Source organism: Ischnura elegans, chromosome 8 (genome assembly GCF_921293095.1).
Source record: "Ischnura elegans chromosome 8, ioIscEleg1.1, whole genome shotgun sequence".
In the NCBI taxonomy this organism is placed as follows: Eukaryota; Metazoa; Arthropoda; class Insecta; order Odonata; family Coenagrionidae; genus Ischnura; species Ischnura elegans.
The window spans coordinates 91705616-91725680 of NC_060253.1; the positions used below are offsets into that span (position 1 = coordinate 91705616).

Genomic DNA, 20065 nt, shown 5'->3' on the forward strand with positions numbered 1-20065 from the left:
AAATGCTGGTGGAAATGACAAATTTAGAACTAGAGATACTTAAAAGAAGTCAGTAAATCGAATAAAAAGTTATTCTGAAGTAGAAACTTGTTCTGAGAATTAGGATTCAATAATGTTGCGTTTACGCAACGCTGGGGATTAATGGGTTAATTCGTCTAAATTAATGCTGTCACCGTCAAAATAGTCCCCAATGTATATTATGCACTAGACCAAGCTATTCTTCCAATCTTCGGAACTCATCTCAAGCTCGATCTTAAGGATAACATTTAGTTCTATCAGACATATATTTTAGCGTCATATATGCTGGTAAAACCAAACGAACGACGTAAGACGATCTTAACTTTTGGAAATAGGAAAATTTCACACGAAGCCATTCCTGGAGAATATTGAGGAAAAGACATCGCTAATTTATTGTTTTTAGCCAAAGATTCACAAGCAATGAAGAGAGAGCCTAAAATCGTCAGTCTCATAAAATCACGTAAACAATAAATACAATTTATCACACTTCAGAGTGATGTATACTGAAATAATACAAAAAAATTGAGAAATGAACTCTCCAAACCCGCTTGATTAAAACATTCCCGTCATTTTCTGAACACACATCGTAAAGTTATAGCACCAAAACTTTCAATATACTATTAGTTTCTTAAGCAAGAATTTTCAAATCGGACTATCAAGCAATGTCATGAGATAACGTTTTTTACTCCAACTGCGGAAGAAAGTGTGCTTTTGAAGAAAATCAGTAGTCTCTAGCATTCTGTTGAAATTAACACATTATCCGCATCTCAAAAATAACTGCTATGAGTTGGCGATCAATAAGTTTAATGAATCTGGTAGCAATATTATCAATCTTATATTTTTTCCGAATGATTTTATCAGAGACACTTTTAAAGGATAGTGGGCTCCGGGACAGAAGTATTTTTGTGATTCTCGGCAGGTCTCTCACTTCTAAGTTAAGTAAGTACAGTAAAAACTTTGGAGTAACTACTACGAGTATATATTTATAAATTCCACCAAGTTTACGCCAAAGCATTTTCTAAGAAAAATGCCCATAATATAAAGTATAATTAATCTTATTAAGGCCATAAGCCCTTGCCACAGTTAAAAATCAATTAATAAAAATTTAACCCACCTCATACTTGTCAGGTATATTTCAATATTTTGAATTACATGAGAATAAAAAGTTATAACTTGAATTCTATTGAAATCAATTCATTTCAGGCACGTAGACGCAAGTTTTCCTGAATGTTTCGCTAGATAAGACTCGGAAGATGGTACAATACACACAGCTCGCAAAAATTCAACACATGCACACACAGTACCCAATATACATGCATGTATGCTCAACCGAAAGATAATGTGGAGTGAGAAATTGGCCAACAGGGGCATGCAAACCTAGGCTTGGGATTTCAACCGAGAAGTTGAAAAAAAAAATCAAAAAGGCTGGGAAGCTGCGAGGAAAATTCAGTTCTGTGAGCTCACAAAGAGAATCTAGACGAAGCGATGAAGCAGGCTGAAGGATGTAAAAGGTTGTACGGAAAGGAAACAGGGACGGGAAGGACGTTGTTTGGCGGGGAGGACTAGAGAAGACGTAAGGATGCAAGAGCAAAAGGTCTCTAGATCCCTGAGGCAGTGTTGGCGGTAACCATGGCAACCGACTGGAGTGAGTTGACGGGCGGCACAGAGGGGTACGGGTAGATAGTAGCCTAAGCAAGAGGGCTTGTGATGCAACATTTTTACGATTGGAATATATTTATCAATTAATATCAAATAATTAATTACTATAAACATTGCAATGCGTCGTTCCTATACACATTTAAGTTTAATTATCGACATATCTTGGAGTTATCATCGTGAAAAAAAATTTAGCTACCTAACGTAAAAATTAAGCATTTTGACTCGAGAAAATTATGCATAAAAGTGAACATAGATTTAGTCATAATGATGATGGATAATCAGAAAACGTATTGAAATTTGTGGAAAAACTTGTGTTTTTTTACAGCAAATTGCTACTTCATCGCTTGTCACTGAAATAGCTATCCATTGGTGATTGGTATTTTACAACATTAGTTTCAAACTTTCATGGCGTTAACGTACCTTAATATTCCACCGGAAATCTTTATAAGCAGCGTCTTAACTGCTAAGAATGCTTCAAATGAGTTTAGTCAACGCAAGAAACTTGTCCTATAGGAAGATAGTGACTATGAATTTTGGATTTTTGCATAAAGAGAAAACATTCATCATTGGCTTCAAGACACGTCCAAACTGACGGAAATTATAATTAATCCAAGTTCTATTGAGCTTTTTGGTGAAGAAAAAATCCACGCTGCTTTACTGAAAAAGAATAATGGTGAATGGGAAAGATAATTTTCTATGGTACCTTTTAAAACAAGAGAAGAAGTTCCCGTAAATACATTAAATTTTACAAAATTAGTTTCAATCCATATAGATAAGCTCAGTGACCTAAAACCAAAGTAAAACGTCAGTGTAAGTTCAAAGCTTCGTAACATTCTGTTAGCTGAGTAATCCAAAGGAAAATGTTCTTGTCACAATGTCCATATTCATTTTATCACCAATATTTATAATAGGAACGATCGGTAGCGAAGAACATTAAAGACATGGATGAATTGGATAGTACATAGTAATTCCATATTTCATAGCTACAATAACAATACAATTTATTTTTCACATTACGATTTATAGCATATTGATAATAGTCATTTTTATTCAAAAAATCCTATTTAGAGACATGATTGAAATTATGATTCCCTGAATATTTGGGACGCGAAGCCATGAATTACATTTTACATTTTACATGAGAATATTTGGTGTTTATAAATAAATAGTGCTCATATTTGCTTCCATTTCAGAATAAATTCAGCAAACATAATTGCATCTACTACATGTCACGTTTTAATAAATACTTAGGGTGTTAAAAATTAAAATGTGTCCAACAATATCAGTCAAATAATCCCTAATGAATAGGAAATTTCTCTTGCGTGAAATCAATGATATCGTCATCACTGGTTGATATCCTAAGATTGGTTTAACGCAGCTCTTCACTCAATTCTCCAAACAGCCAATCTAATCTTTTACACCAACGTATTTATTCTCTTTCAAATCCTTCCTTTCCTATTCCATATACTATATTCGGGGTCCTCCTTTTCCGCTCTTGCTATCTACTTGTCCCTTGAACATTGCCTTCATCAGGCGGTCATGTCTCAAGATGCGGCCTCTAAGTTTACCCCGTCCTCTTATTAAGGTTTTCATGAGGCTTCTCTTCTCTCCTAGGCCTCTGCCGTCGCTTTCTCCGCCGCAGTCATTGTCGTAACGGTCTGTTTGCTGAGTTATCCAAAAGCATATTTTTGCCGGCCTTGGTGGCCGCGGGAGAAAGTCTCCCTCAGCTAAACTACAAGTCACGGGTTCAAATCCCGCCTGGAGTGACATACTACCATCTAGGGCGTGGATGTATGTAATTTTCAAACAAGTAAATACTATTGAACAGTCATCATTTTCGTCAACTATCCCGAGATTGGTTTGACGCAGCTCTCCATTCCTCTCTCCTATCCGCTAACCTTTTCATAGCGATGTATTTCTTCTCTTTTATATCCTTTATAACCTGCCCTACGTAAATCATTCGGGGCTATCCCTTGCCCTTCTTCCCTTCGGACGGGCGTCTGCGATTGCTTTCATTAGGCCACCATGCCTCATAATGTGGCTAACTAAGTTATCCTGCCTTCTCCTTAATGATTTTAGATGGCTTCTCTTTTTCCACTCTTCTTATCACTTACTCTTTAAATCTACGGTCGATCCATAAGTAATTATCTATCTTGTATAGCAGATAAATAGTAGTTATTAGTATTAAATAAATAATAGTATTAGATTAAATAGTATAGAACAAACAAGGACTATTTAGTCCTAAATTCTCTTGTAATAAAGATGACATAATTATTAATGAGAAAAACTCAACTCCGTACTCCACATGTATGTAATAGTATGAATAAGTTTCTTTACTTCAATTTTTAAATGAGATGTTATATGATGCGCTTCCAGCTAAATTTGCGGTCGATTTCCCATCCCGCAGTTACCCCTTTTGCGCCTGACGCCACGGTAGCCGAAGTACCGGCCGTTCCTCGCTCCAGCCGTCGGAATGAGGCTTGTACCACGAACGTAGGGGAAAGTTATTAGTTAGTGAGGTACGTCAAGTCATCACTTTACCTCCTGCCTCATGCACGGCTAGAGCTCGAAAGTTTTGCAACTCTCGGGCGAATGAGCATAACAAGTGTCTGATTCGAGGCGTGACCGCAACTCCGAATGACTAGCATAAGCGCGCATCAAGTGAGAGAACATTAAGCGATGTTAGCAAAACGAAAGCGTAGCAAGATGGAGAAGACAGTTACGAATGCGATAATTTCAATGCCCACCGCGGTTACGTGCCTGCAGAACTAAAATGCACGGAAAAGGATTCAGTGAGTTCACCAAAGAATAATTTACAAGCTGTAACCATTATTTTCATGATGAAGAACAGCCATAGTTAGACGGATTATCAGCTAATTATGTCATGAACAGTATCGAAAGCCGTGCCATTCATAGAGGTGTACGAAGACAATTAACATTGTAATTGGCTATCAATTGCTAAATTACAATGCCGTAATTGGGTATTTTAGCTTTTTTTAAACTGGGTAAATGGATAATTCTGGAAGACAAAATTTCATCCTGACAAAAATACGAAATTACATTGATCAATTTTACAAGAGAGAGATGATAATAAGGTAATATGCAATTCTGGAATGAATTGCACAAGGTAAAAAAACGATGAGACTTGACGCCGTTGAAACAAAACTGGAAACAAAAGTAAGAAATAATATCAGTGGATGCTTCAGTAAAATTTCTAAGATGTACTACCACGATTCATACTCTTCCTTATGCCTAGGGGAAGAGCAGACTTTTGAGAATGCATGTGCTGTATCTTGGACGGGGGTAATAAATTTAAAAAATACATTCCTCATAACATTTTTAATTTACGAGGTAAAGAAGATCTGGCACGGATTTCTTCACCACCAGCCAGACACATTCATTGCCCACGTGTGCTCACCAGAGTTTATTTACAGCAAGTCTTCAATGGACGAGTACTCAAGTATCGTAGGTGTAACTGAGCCCATTAACAAAGAAAGAAGCTAAATTAAGGGCATAAAAAAGCATTTTAAATACGTTGCCATTATTACACCATTTACTTAAGTAATACAATAAAACTGCATAAATGTCTAAAAGACAATAATTTGAAAATAGAAACGTGGGCGTAATATGGTCAACTAAAAGTGAAAAACACTTTATCGAAAGGCCAGACTTGGAGCAGAAGGTCGCGTCTCAATGACCGCAAACCTTGAAGATACTCCACAATGTGAAATTAAGGGTAAATAAGAGATTCTATGCGTTGAGACAGACAGACAAAGAAATTTTAGAATACTTTGTAAGCAATTGAAACCAGAGGGAGAGTGTATGGGGGAAACTTATGGAGAAATTAAGTTATTGACAAGAGCAAGGAAGGGAAGTTGACTCTGGTGACAAGGGAAGAATGCATCACTAAACTATTCCTGGGCATTACAAGTAACTGTGATAATTTATTCATTCATAGCTTGGTTACATGTAGGTATTGTTTCATAGCGGAAGGTGATCCGATATTCAACGGCCAATTATGGTCGCCTTTTCAAGGTGAGTCGTTTATGGTTGAAAAAAATTGAACAAATTGGACCAAACTAAACCCTTGAACGGCTAGCGTGCCCATATGGGCACACCCCCTTCAAGCAAGAACGAATCAACAGAATTTTAAAACCAAGTGTTATCCTGAATTCTAGGGTAGTAATTAAGCAGTTTTTAATTAAAAAACAAAAAATACTCCTCTAAAACCTCCGTTTAAAAAGGGTTAAGAATTATGGAGGTGGAATTTGCTTGTACGCTTGTTTAATCAAATGAGAGTTAAACTTTTGTCATAACGAATAAAAATTAATTATTTATGACCGGTTTCAAATAATCAGACAGAACATAAGGCATAGTTTCAGCTTCATTTTTTTATGGCATAAAAATTTTGCTTTCATTTATTTAACAATTTGAATACCACTCAGTTTCTATGAATTTCTACCGTGTAAGACTATTTTTCTGGAACGACAGATTTGTCAGCAATACAGGCAGGCCTCTTCTGGTCGATAAAGAAGCCTGCTTAGCACTGCTTACACTGTGTGCACTCTTACTTGTAATTTATTATACATTATTTTTACTTAAAACATTTGGATTGCTTTAAAATTTCAAGCAAAAAATTATTGTTTCAAGAAATCTTGTGATTACTAGTGTATTTCAGGCCCATGTAGTTTTTTCGACGCACGTAACACAAATATCATTTTGCCTAGAAAACGCTACTAAAAAATTACTAAATTCAAGTTAATGAGAGATACAATATTGTTTTAAGGTAAATAAGAATAGCTAAATCTATCTCTTACTGCTGGACTATAGTTCACCCTTGAATGAAGCGTAAATATCGTATTGATTTCAAGAATCAATCCCTAGTCATTACGATAGGAAATATTATTACGCCCCAAGTCTCTTGCGAGTAGCTGGAAGGTAGGCGAAATCTAGCTTGGTTGAGGAGAATAGCTTGTATATACAGTCTGGAAGTGCGTGGTGTACAACAGATAGGCGTGAAGACGCATTTGCGAAGCGGGAATGTCGGTCGAACATTGCGGACTGGGGAGATGCTTCACAATTGCCGCTGTTGGTGAGGCGTGAGTTTTTCGGGGTGTGCGGTCCTCATATTCGAGAGATGAGTGAGATGAATAGCTCAAGCCATATGGAATGGAGTTTTTCCCACAGGGGTGAGGGGAGGCAATGGGTTGACACAGGCGGTGCACAAGGTTTTTTCGAAAACATTCTCCCCTACTCCCCCGTGTAACTGAAAAAAAAGTTGAAGGGAGGAGTTTTTAATAATAAGCAAGAGAGGTCGGGAGTAGATAGGTACCTATACCGAGAGGGTAGGAGGAGAGGGAATATTTGAGCATTATCATCTCACGCGCGTAACGCGTGAAAAAAATGACAAAAAAGAGATACCGAGGCGTGAATTATGAAATGGCCTCGCCTCCCGTGTTTTTTTTTCGCGAGAGAAGAAAAAATGTGGTGATAAGCTTAGCGAAAAAAATATATATGAAAACGGTTAAAAAGGTGATGGTACTGACCGAAAGAATGAACTGTAGCTATTTTTTTTATTTTCAGTTTTATCAGTTTTTGCAGTGCGTAGGCATAATTAGGGTGATTCAAATTTCCTCCTCATTAGCCATAATTTGATTGGCGTTGAAAAGAGAGGTGGTCTCTCTGATGAAAATTAAGATCTAGTGGCTTTAATTGGACCTGGGAAATTTTCGTGAACATATTTTTTTTAATAAACGAGCACGCCATTTTTTCATGAGACCATGGATATCCGGTACGAATCATTAGACTGAACCCACATGATTGGTGAAGGTAATAAAAAAATCCAGCACATGAAGTATTCATGAAATTACAATAGAAAAACAGAGAAATTAAAATTTATGCTCTGGCATTTATTCTGGTTGCTTTGAGCGATGGCTAGTACAATTTACTGAATAATTTAGTGACTGTTTGCTACAAATTTTGTACTTTATTATGGCTAGCTAATGCTAGCCCCCTGGAGACAAAAAAAATCGGTATAGCCACCGTACCTCATGTAATTAACTATTACTTGAGTTAGCCATGGAAAGAAAGGCCAGATAAAAACATTTGAGAAAGGCCAGCATAAAATTAACCTCCTACATTTTTAACCAAGCGTGTGATTAATTGCACTAAATTTTGGTACCTCAATCAGCACGTATGCTATATAGTTTTATCGTACCATGAATAATTCTTAAGCATTCGAAATCCAGGCACCTCGGTCCATTGGCCACCTGTCGACTAAAGCTTTAGATGGCATGAATGTAAACATGAGATAACAAGAGGAAGGGCCTTCCATTAGCGTCCACTACATGGCCGACCGATAAAAATGATATCATGTTTGCTTTTTCGATATTGACATCACTTTCACTCCATAAATATTCCTCTTTGAAGGTAAACCATATTATGTTCCATTTCTTACTGATTACAATAGCTATATAGTGCCCTTGTAAATTTATTTTCAAATAGCAGTACTTGATAAAATAATGCCCCTCTAACAGAGGTGGCTGAATTCGGTGATGATATAGGATGAGAATGGAGAAATAAACCGAATATTGGAAATATTAGGTACCGATCGAAGAAAAGTCTAAACGGGAAAACAGCAGCAAATTTTTAGAAACGAGCCAGCAATTGTAACGTCTCATCTTACCTCTCTTCGGGCACAAATTATCACCTATTTACTTCTCAGATATAAAATAGCACAGAGTCTTAAATATCAACGCCCACAAAAAGCAATCACATGCATTTTGGGCAAACAACTTAACAACCTTTCTAAAACCTATTTTAGAGTCAAGCCATCGGTGCGCGCTGTGTGCGAGGTGAAGGCCGATTACGGGGCTTCTAGTCCCAATCCTTCCTTTTCTCACAACTTCACTATTTTTTTCTCATGGCAATTCTTGCATATTTCACTGCCGTTCACGCGGCAGGTTTAGAAATATTGCACATACCGCTTTGCGCGGCTTTAGCGCTGGTTTGAGGCTCTCAACCGGTTGTGGCTTCTTGGAAGCCTTTCTCCCTCGCGTTGCCATCCTTGATGGACCGCGAGGGCCTAACACCTAGTACCATGAGCCTTGGTATAATTGCCATGAAAACTAAAGATCCTGGACAGTATAGTGGTCTCCGTAGTGGCCCGAAAAGCCAAAGGTCCGTGGTTCGGTTCCCGGTCCAGGGGAATTTTTTCTCATGGCAAGTCTTGTATACACAACTTTACTGTTCGCTGGTAAATGGCCCACGAATATCCTTGCTGTCCTTATAACCGTGCATTCCTACAAATCGTGTTTGTTCATACGCCCTTTTATATTTTCCTATTAAGAGGTCAATACGATCATTAAATCCAAGTTTCAAGTTTCGCCATCTCTGGGCACTATTCTTACTGAGAAAATACAGGTGGCCGGCAATTAATTCATTAATAAAAAAATCAGCCATCCAAATAAAAGTAATTTTTAAAATATTTGGAGAAGGTATCACATCCCGCAATCCGAAGATAAACCAACAGGGATAAAACGTCCGAATGTGCGCCCGTGATGTTCGTGGACGACAGATAAGAATGGCTGTAGTCAGGCAGACGGGAGCCAGAAAAAGGACCGCAGGCGAGTGAGTGAGGATAAGTCCTCCATGGGAATATCCCATGCAATACCCTCGGGCCACTTCTCTTCATTACATAACGAGGATGAATACACGGCGGGGGAAATCATGATGGGAAAAAGGCATTCCTCAGAGCAAATTTATGAGAAGAGCACTCGAAGTGGCCACGCGGTAACTGAGTGCTGAGACCAAAACTTCAAACACGTGACTTCAGAATGACTTAATCTAATTCCGCCCAGAAAACCCTCTGCTTACGATCATGAAGATATTTAGTTATGTTGCTCTAATGGTCGTCTTCAGAATTTTTTTTTATTCCCAAACCACCGAATACAGCTCATGTTGGCCATTTTACATCGGGGTATTCAACAAATTTAATAATTAAACGCACACGAACAACCATGCCCTGGGCAGGGGAAACCTACCCAGGCGGGACTCGAACCCGCGACCCCTTGTTTGGCAGGCGAGGACGTTACCCCGCCGCCACCGAAGTGAAATATTTTAGTAGCACACCAACATGTTTCTTCATAGTGATCCGTAGGAATATACGCATCACTTCTGAATGACTTAAACAATTTCCGCCCTTCATTGCAAGCGTTTCTTGAGATATTATATTATAGTATTCCTCTTCAAATGACCTCCGTTAAGGAACCAAAAAATTTGCAAGGGAGAGCTAATTATTGTTTTATCTAAAATAATTATGAAGGCAGTTCTGCTGCACATTGGAGGTATGCATGCTTTAATGGAAATTGATCATTCTGTGCACCTAGCATAGAGTTAACATGATAACATGAAATCGCTTGGAAGAGAGAGAGAGTCAGGGGTTAATTGGTGGAATTATAATTCAAGCTTACGTCAAATAATTCATTTTTCCGCTAAAAAGGTCTCGCACTCCTCACATACAGGTAATCCTAAATGAGCGGCATGATTAACTTATTTTCACTATGGCCTTAACATTAAAAGGATACAATAAATAGGTTGCATTTCATAATCTCCGTATACGTGACGAGGTAACTACTTATTTTTTTCCAGTGAAATGTGCTCAAGGAAATTTAAAAAAAGCGATCTAAATGTATAATATGCAAGTAAATCACTGAAAAATGTAATGAAATTGACATTTTCTTTCACATTTTCATTGACACTTTCTTGAAAGTGTCAATGTTTCGTGGCAATCCTTATAAACTAAAAGTGAAAGTATAGTGGCGAAAGTAAAGAAATTATAGTATTTTTCTTAATCAAACTACTTAAGCATCTCCCACGCCATAAAAGGAGGTAATTATTAATTAACATTGTAATTTGAAATGCTATTAATACTAACCAGTCAAATCCATCCGATAAGTTAACAATTGAACCATCAAAAATCAGTTATATCGAAATAAATAATCCTAATTGTGTAGGTCTTAATAGTAGCCTCGTAACTGTGATTACTTTCAAATATCTGTCGTTTCTACAATAAACGCGAATCAGCCACAGTCAAATCAATGATAGAAGTGAAAAGAATTTTATTGGTGTGTTACATCTCCTCCCCAATGTTTAATCATGCGGTATAATATTTTTACACTTAAAGCAACAAGTTAAGCGGGAGTTAAAAGACAATAATTGCAATAAGCTGTCACAGCAATCTAAATATTCAGCGAAAAAACCAAAAACCTCTTTTTCTCAGTTTCAATTGAACTATGAATTATTTGTATGTTGTATGTATGAATTTGTATTTGTATGTATGAACTTGTATTCGTATTTGCATGCATGAATTATGCCTCTTAGATTTTCAAACCATTTGGAAATAAAGTGAAAGCTATCACAGAAAAGATCGTGTCCCTAGAGTTTTGGATATTGAAATATTTTTTTATTTAACCCAATTGAAATTAATTATATTCATCGACTTATGATTCAGCGTTAATAATTGATGCATGATATTATTGCCAGCAAGTTGTTCGAAAACCTACGTTTCTAAGTTAATTCTAAGTTAATGATATAAAGGATTTTTAGCACTTTAAATTATATTTTATAGAATTTACATGTAGCACAAAATTTCTGTTAATTAAAATTTTATTTAATATAATTAACGCATTAATCAGCACAATTAGCTAAGCTCTATCACACAAATAATAAGCAACACAAAGCATTACGAGACCAATTAATACCATCAAGCCAGGCAGCAGCGTAGCTAAAAACTGACTACAGAGGGACTTGATCATTGAATTTCAAATACAGACGATTAAAAAAATGTACGATAAATTTATGAAAACTTTTAGATTTAATAAGGAAGAAGTCAACTAACTAGTCATAGCATTTTAAAGATTTTTACGAAAAACCTATATGCTCTCCTCACCCAATCAGTTTAATGATACTTCGATCGGAAATTCCTTGAAACCCAACGACCAAGCAGCTAAGCTGCCAGCAAGCTTTCAAAAATGCTGTGCGAACAGCATACCTTAAAATACATGAGGTTTAATGGGCCATGATTTTTTAAACATTTTTTTCATTGTTTATTTCGTTCCATGCCTTCATATTCCTTGAAAATGTTTTCCGATTTTTCATTATTTTTAATTAATAATCTGGGTTGATATCATTTTATATGCTTGAGCTCCTTTAACAAAAGTATATTCTACTATTCTGCTACGGCGATTGTGGTAGTTAATGCCATGCTGAACGCTTATCCTTTTTTATTGAATATACGTCATTTAATACTTAGATTTTATCTCTGAACTGTCTTTTTATACCCTAAACTGAATAAATCCAAAGCATATTCATGGTAAATAATTCAGTCTGCACAGCACAATTACAGCGAACATCATAACTGATCCGCTTGTAACAACCGCCATCTACATATACACCACCAAAAAACAGTAAGTTATTCCAGGGGCCGATTCAGTATCAAATTTGGGGGGGTCATGACCTGGGTTCGGAGAGTACGGAATATCCCCTGGGAGAGAGGGGCGTTTTCCCGTGTAAATTGTTTTTTAATACCCATTTTTTACACATTTTGGAGGCTAAAATTTTATTTATATTCTTAAAACCAGATGAAATTGAACAATTTTAGACATTTAAGTATACAAGTAGGTACTATTAAACTAATCTAATAAAAATATTTTGATAAAATTTGTACGGGTTCATGACCACTGTAATCTTCTCCTAAATTCACTCCTGGGTTATTCTAATAAATATATCCAACACGTCCATGATAAAATATAAACTGCAAATGGTGATTTTCACACTTCAATATAAAACTCCCCTACCAACCTTAGTTTTGACATTCTATGTAATTTTCTAGGTCAGCTGGAAATTTACATAAATCTAAAATATGACATTAATATGCGTCACACTATGTAGAATTATGTCCACTACCGACCATGGTTTCGTGTCATGGTCATTAAATTCCTTTAAAACGAAATTTCAAAGATTAAATGTAACTCATAGATAACGAGTATTCGAGAAAATAGGATAAAATTGTATGATGGCATTAACTACTACAATGACAGTGGTGGATATTGATATTACAGTGAATTACCATTTGTGGTTCATATTTCATCATGAATACATCGCATTTCCACCAAGTTAAGCCTGGAACGATTTCATAATCCTACTTGATTTAAGTTTGACGGAATTTTTGTCATTATCATTAAGTTTTTAGTTCATCAGACTCTTCTTCTGACTTATATGGGAAATATAACGAGGGAGAAATTACTAGGAGGCACAAGGAAATACAAGAGGCAAGGAAGCAGATCAAAGCGGCTCGCTTGACAACAGGAAAATTTCAGCCGGTCGGGGGCACTGCTTCCGACTGAGCTCACATGCTTCCGTTATGAATGAAAAAAAAAGAAAGCAATTCCATTAGGCGAGAGAATACCCCGGAAGCTACCCACTGAAGCTCCCATGCGCGCTCGGCTAAAAGTGAGGTCGGATGACAGGGTAAAACGTGTTGTTCACTGACGGAAAGTCACCGTAAACGGTCCAGAGTAGCAAAATGTACTGAAAATTCGTGCCTCGAAGAGAAAAATAGAACAAGGAAGATATATAGGAGGGGAACGTGAGTGGTAGGAGAGAGAAACGCCAAAGTTAAGAGTGAAGCAAACAGATATGTGAGTGAAGGCTCGTTGAAAGTGAAGAAAAGTGATTGAGCTCAAGTACACATTAAGTTCAAGCGAGGTAAATCAATATTACGCAACAATTACTGCCGATAAAGTAAATGATTGAAGAAAGATTACTTTTAGTGGATAAAGCACAAGTAGTACCCACAATTTCGCCGGATAAGACGCTTATGCAGTGCTGAAGCGAATCGCTTATGTCTGACTGGAATACGTGAAATTGAGACAACCTGTACGCCTATATTTTGCCCTAAATAAGGCATTTACATTATAAGATTTTCTCTAGATAAATACTAACAATTACATTATATCTTTAAACGATAATGGTTACTTTTTTGTCTTATAGAAAATTTGCTCAGCAATTAAAATACTATTTCCTATTTTCAGGTAAGCTTCCTTTAATCGGCTTAGCTGTAGATGACAATTATTTAGCAAGGTAAGATTACTACAGCTTTCTTCCACTTAGCCTCGCATGGCTAAGAAGAGTTATTGCAACAAAAGTAGCCGTGCACAGGCCAGCAATTTGTAGTTCCTTACGGCTTACGATTAAGGCATGATTTAAAGAGGCGACAGCAATTACGATTTCCAAAGGCCATATGGTATGCTTGGATATTGCTCTTCACTCCTGGTGAATGAAAATTAATTCACTTAAAGAATATTAAGTGATACGGAAATCAATCAAAATTTAATAATCAAGGACGTTAATGGAATCACACCTTATAGATTCAATTCCTTGCTACAATTGAATACCATAGAATACCGAATATTCTCTGAATTTTCATTGAGTTCTCACCGCGTTCGTTTTTTTTTGTTTGCAACAGTTTCACTAACATTACAATCAGGGTCTTCAGGTCGAAGGTAACTTCAATCAAAATACGCTGACTACAATTACAGCGAAAAAGATATCAACAAAACCAGTGGACGCGGTGACAACCCAATCATAATACAGAGATCATCTGATCAACGCCGCGAAAATGTTCGAACCTACATAAATAAAGGAGTCTGTAATGATAAAATGATTGTCCAAATCAATAGCTACATAGTATAAGTAAACGAATCGACAATTCATCGAATATTTTAAATTAACCAATATCAAAATCCAAAGAAATTTAGGGAACGTAGAACAAGGCAAAATATAAATTATATAATTAGACAGATATCTCCCCTTTTATAGACAAATTTATTTCTCTACACTTCGCAGCATTGGTTTGACAATACTTCAGCAGAAATTTTGGTAAGAGATGATGTAAAACACCAATTTTAAGTATTATTCATAATAAAAAAAAAGAATTGTTCCCAATATTTAGGTGGACCCCAGTATAAAGTAACCTAAAAATACCAAATTTGGCCTATTGATGAAATAAATTAAATAACAGCATAAGAAGTTATAATTTTTTTCGAAATTCACGCTGTTGAAGTAAGAGACAAAGCCAATTTGTAGGCATTTTAGGTGTCCTCTCACAAAATTCCTCTCTCTATTCAATCCGAGCCCTGCCTCAGATCAATAGTTTTTGCGTAATGTCAAAGTGTATTCCGTAGGATGACTGCCAGCTGCAAAGGGTCAAGGGTCAACCAAAAACGGAGAGAGGGAGGGAGGAGGCACTGGGTCATGCTGAGGGCGGGAGCATTGCTTAGCGTGGGAGGATGATTGGGGTGGGGCACTACATCAAACACAGAGCAAAGGGAATGTGAGGAAGCCGAAATGATATAGAAGCACACGGCACCGTGATCATTTCATTAGCACTATTAGCCTACAGCACAACTACTTATGTCAATTTGTCACCTCATATCGCCGACTGCAATTATGAGCGAGTCCTTAATTCATAGTTACATAATTCTTTGAATATTGGAGAATTACTTTGAATAGTAATACGTTATAGTCGTGACAGCAGGAGAGTAGGCAATGTAAGAATTTCATCATCAATATTAGGCTACAGCAAAAATTACTATCATCACTTTGTTACCTCATTTCACCAACTCTAATTCTGAGCTAGTTGATCATTCGTAGTTACACTATCCTAATAACGTTGGAGCGTGCTTCCTTTATGATAGTGAGTTATTGACGTGATAGCGGAAGAGTAGAAAATGTAAGAATTTCATTAGCAGTATTAGCCTACAGCAGCAACTACTTTCATCGATTTGTCACCTCATATCGCCAACTGCAATTCTGAGAGAGTCCTTTATTCATAGTTACATAATTCTATTAATATTGGAGCATGATTATGTATAGTATTACGTTATAGTCGTGGGCAGGAGAGTAGGCAATGTAAGAATTTCATCATCACTATTAGGTTACAGCCAAAATTACTATCATCACTTTGTTGTCTCATTTCACCAACACTGATTCTGAGCTAGTTGTTCATTCATAGCTACACTATCCTAATAGCGTTGGAGCGTATTTCCTTTACGATAGTGAGTTATTGATGTGATAGCAGAAAAGTAGGCAATGTAAGAATTTCATTAGCACTATTAGCCTATAGAAACAACTACTTTCATCAATATGCTACCTTATTTCGCCAACTGTAATTCTGAGTATTTCTTTCATAGTAACAAAATTCTAGGAACGCTGGAGCATGGTTCTTAATGGTGGTTAGCTATGGAAGTCACAGGAGTAGAGAAGACAAGGTTAAGAATTTCACTACTAGCCCCACTACTAGCCCTGCTACTAGCACTACTAGCCCACCGCGGCAACTACTTCATCAATTTGTTACCTCATTTCGCCCACTGTAATTCTGAGCGAATTGTTCATTCATAGTTACACTTTATTATGAGAATGTTTGCCCATGATTCCTTTTTGGTGGTGATTTAAAGACGTGACAGCAGAAGAGAAGTCAAGGTAAGAAGCTTTCAATATGTCTTGTAACTGAACAATGATGGTGATAAAATGGATAGAATGCGTTACTATAGGTTAATGAGCCTTAAACCAATGCTGCTTCACTAAAACAATTTTTTCATTAAAACTCGAATGAAATGAAAAACTTTGTTGTACACCACAAATTAATTTGAATGTACGGCTAGTTTCGACCTGATTCGACATGCGTCGAAACTAGTCGTACCTTGAAATAAATTGGTGGAATACAAAAAAGTTTTTCATTTCATTCACGTTAAAATGACCTTCAACAAAGTTTAGCCTGAGACGATCGAATTTTTTTTCATTGTATATTTTATTTCATCCGCTCATACTCCATGAAAATATTCCGATTTTTTCGTCAAATTGAGTCATTAATGTGGTGCATTTATTTTTTTAATTGAAATACCTTTGACAACAAAGAAATATTCTTCTACGACGGTTGCCCAAGAAGTTAAGAACCACAATTTTTTTACCAGCCGACAACAATGGTACGACTGCGAAACGTCGTATATGCATTACCTGAAGCTCGTACATGAGTGCCCGCGGAAAATTTCTGACTCAATGGACTTATAGCGCACCTGCAGGACCGTTTCCAAAGAACGAGACGGAGGCTACGTGGAAAAATAGGGTGTGTAGTCGTAATACCACTCTTTCGTGTGATAGTTCTCATTATGTGCAATGAAGAAATGTCGAAGAAAAAAAATGGTGCATTACTTTTTGGGCAACCCTCATACTATGCCGCAACTGAACTATGAACTTTTGTCCTGTTTTCCGGAATACGCGTTATCTAAGAGTGACAGTTAATCTCTGAAATAGGCTATCACGTGATAGGTTTAAGAACATTGGATTAAAAAGAAAAAGTTATGAAAACATGGAGATAAGACGGTGATTCTTAATTGGTCAACGCATGAAGCACGATGGTAGGCTGAAAACAGCGTGTAGAGTTCTCAGAATCACCAACGGGTCATAGACTGTATTGCTGCCGGGAAGATGAACATAATTGTTGAAGGGAGTGTTGATGTTGGTACATGAATTCCACCCGGATGTCATCCAGTGAAAGCTTCATTCGTTCTTCATCCGTTTTCTTCAGGAAAGCGCCTGATCTTACGCAAAGTATTAATGGTTTCCAACATGATAACGCACTTTTAAGCCTTAAATAACGAGCTGATACTACTACGAAAAGTTACCTAATTGGCCGAGTGGCAGTCTTTAGACATCGAGAGGATACCAAACATTCATTTATTCGTGGCCTAATCCACCAGTTGGTACAGTCACATTGCATAGCATCCAATTGAGAATTTCAGGATTAGACGTTTCATTTACATGTTCCTCATTTATTTTTAATGCTATTTTATAAAGGTTTGGCACACATTATCCCTTGCAGAGAATTGTAAAGAACTTCGTTAAAAATAGAAGGGGAAGCTAGCTACTGAAACGTAGGCTTTAAAGTCATTACCCGGCTGTCATCCCGAAAATTTATCCATTCCAGCCACCGTGAAATCACCATACGCTATAAGACTAAGCAGGGTCATCTCTGCCGATCTAATAGTCTTTTTTCGTAACATATCACTCGTTGAAAATTGAATTATGGTATTGAAATTTTCAGTGCTCAGAGAAGAACCTTGTAAACCAAATTACCCAAATCAATTGTTCATTTATTTCAAAGAATTTTTATTTTATTGATGTCAAAATTTTACAACTGTTTGCCACATCAATCAAAAAGATTAACAACATATATAGCTTCTTAAATCTATTGAAACTCTTGCTGTTTAGCACAAAAATATGATAGGGGATATCTCATGAAATTATTTTCAAACCATATTCCTTTTTTAATTTTGTTAATTTGATTTCAGTCCCATTTTTTTCTTGGCTGTTTATATATATCGTATATACGTATCAAAAGTTCATCTGGAAGACATTTTTTGTTACTGACATAATATACATATTATTACGATTGTTTGCGAGGGTGATCCTACCAACAGGCCTCTGGGGTTAAGTAAGCTTCATATTTTATTGAATCTATGATATTTAAAAATGTTTAAATTGCCTTAAGGTGCAATAAATATATTATTATACTTATTTTATCCTATTTATATTTAGCTGAAAAGAGATTCCTAATTTATTCCTTTCTATTTGATGCAGAAAAATGTTTGTAATGTTGATTTTTCGGATGAATAAATTTATTCTTATTGTTATTTGGGATACAATGAAACGTTGATTAAGGCCCACGTTATATGCTCAGAAAATTTTAAGATGATAACTTAATTTATAAACGAGTAATACGCCATCTAAATAAGGCAATATACTACTGGTGGAAGAGACGTGATGCGCCTTTTAACAACGCTGTCAGCCATTTTTTAAAATGGAATTTTAAGCCCGTAAGCGCGTAAAGATTCTTCTATGAACACAGCTACTCAATTAACAGAGTGTCGACCGGCCTCCGGTCATCGAGGGGATAATGAATGTTCATCCATTCATTCATGACCTAACCCTTTCGGTCGGTGGGGTCAATTGAGTCGGCCTAAATGTCACGCCCGTGTCGACGTGCGCCCACCCACGCCACGAAGCAATGCAAGCCGGGAGTCGCCCACGCGCACAGTAGCCGGGAGCGGTGGAACGGGAGGTTTCCGAGTACTCGATGTATCGCGAATTGCGACTGCTTCTCGCAAAGGGCAAACTCTTTCCGCGCTCTTCTTCGCTTTTCGGACGATCTGATATTTTATCACCGTCCATGTCCCCCGATCAAAACTTGCTCACGAAATCTGAGTAATGCAGATATTTTACATTCATTCCCATTGAGTTGTATGATCGCTTGATACATTTATGAATTACATCAATACAGTGGCTCATACAGAATAAACTCAAGGGGGGGGGGGGGGCGCAAAAGATATCTTGAGCTAAGTATGATCTTAGGTTTTCCCGGCGTATCAGTTGCAGAAAAGTTTCTCGTGTTTTCCACCGGTTGATGTCGTCCATGTCTCCCAACGTTTCGATCCGCGACTTGCAGATCATCCCCAGGGGATCTTCCGAATGCCGTTCGGCATTCGGCATTCGGAAGATCCCCTGAGGATGATCAGCAAGTCGCGGATCGAAACGTCGGGAGACATGGACGAAATCAACCGGTGGAAAACACGAGAAAGTTTTCTCCATCTTGAGCTAACTTTACTTTTATCGTAATAAAAAACTAACTAAGTCACACGCAAAATTTAAGAAAGTTTTATGTAAACAGATTATACGCATTTACAATAAAATACCATTTTACGATATAAGAAAGTTAAAAATGTGGTAATGCAATGTTCGGCAATGCGAGCGGCTCCGAAAGGTGCACCCCCGCATGTATCTGGCACTGCGATTAACTTCATTGACAGCTTACCTTCCCCACGAATTTTGTTTTTAAGACCTATGTATGGCTGCCGAAAAAAAATACCCATAAATTTACCAAGGTTTGAAGTCTTTCGTTCATTAAAATGTTCAGAGAATCAATTTCAATTACATTTTAGGACATTATTCAGTATAAATAAATTCCCTTCATTCCAGTCACCATTTAAAGGAGCTTAATTCAAAATCATAATGCAGTAAAACTTAAAATTACTAATTATTTTCCAATATTAAGTTAAAGAAAGAATCCTCATTCATCTAAATTTGTTCCTAAGTAACCAGAATTCCTGCTTGTGTCTCTTGCAGCGCTTTGTTCTTACCGGCAATGTTTCTTCGTTTTATGTTGATGTCGCCTATTACTACTGCAAAACTTCATCATTTAGAAGAAACCTAAATTGAATCAAATTCTTCCGTTATTACTTGCAGTACAGCGAAAACGTAATTAAAAGCATTT

General features: G+C 36.9%; 1 protein-coding gene across 1 annotated transcript in view; it reads left to right on the forward strand.

Annotated features, from left to right (window-relative positions):
* The window catches only part of LOC124163485 (sarcoplasmic calcium-binding protein 1), a 230755-nt gene that overhangs the window by 92149 nt on the left and 118541 nt on the right, over positions 1–20065 (forward strand). The gene's annotated exons all lie outside the window — the stretch shown is intronic.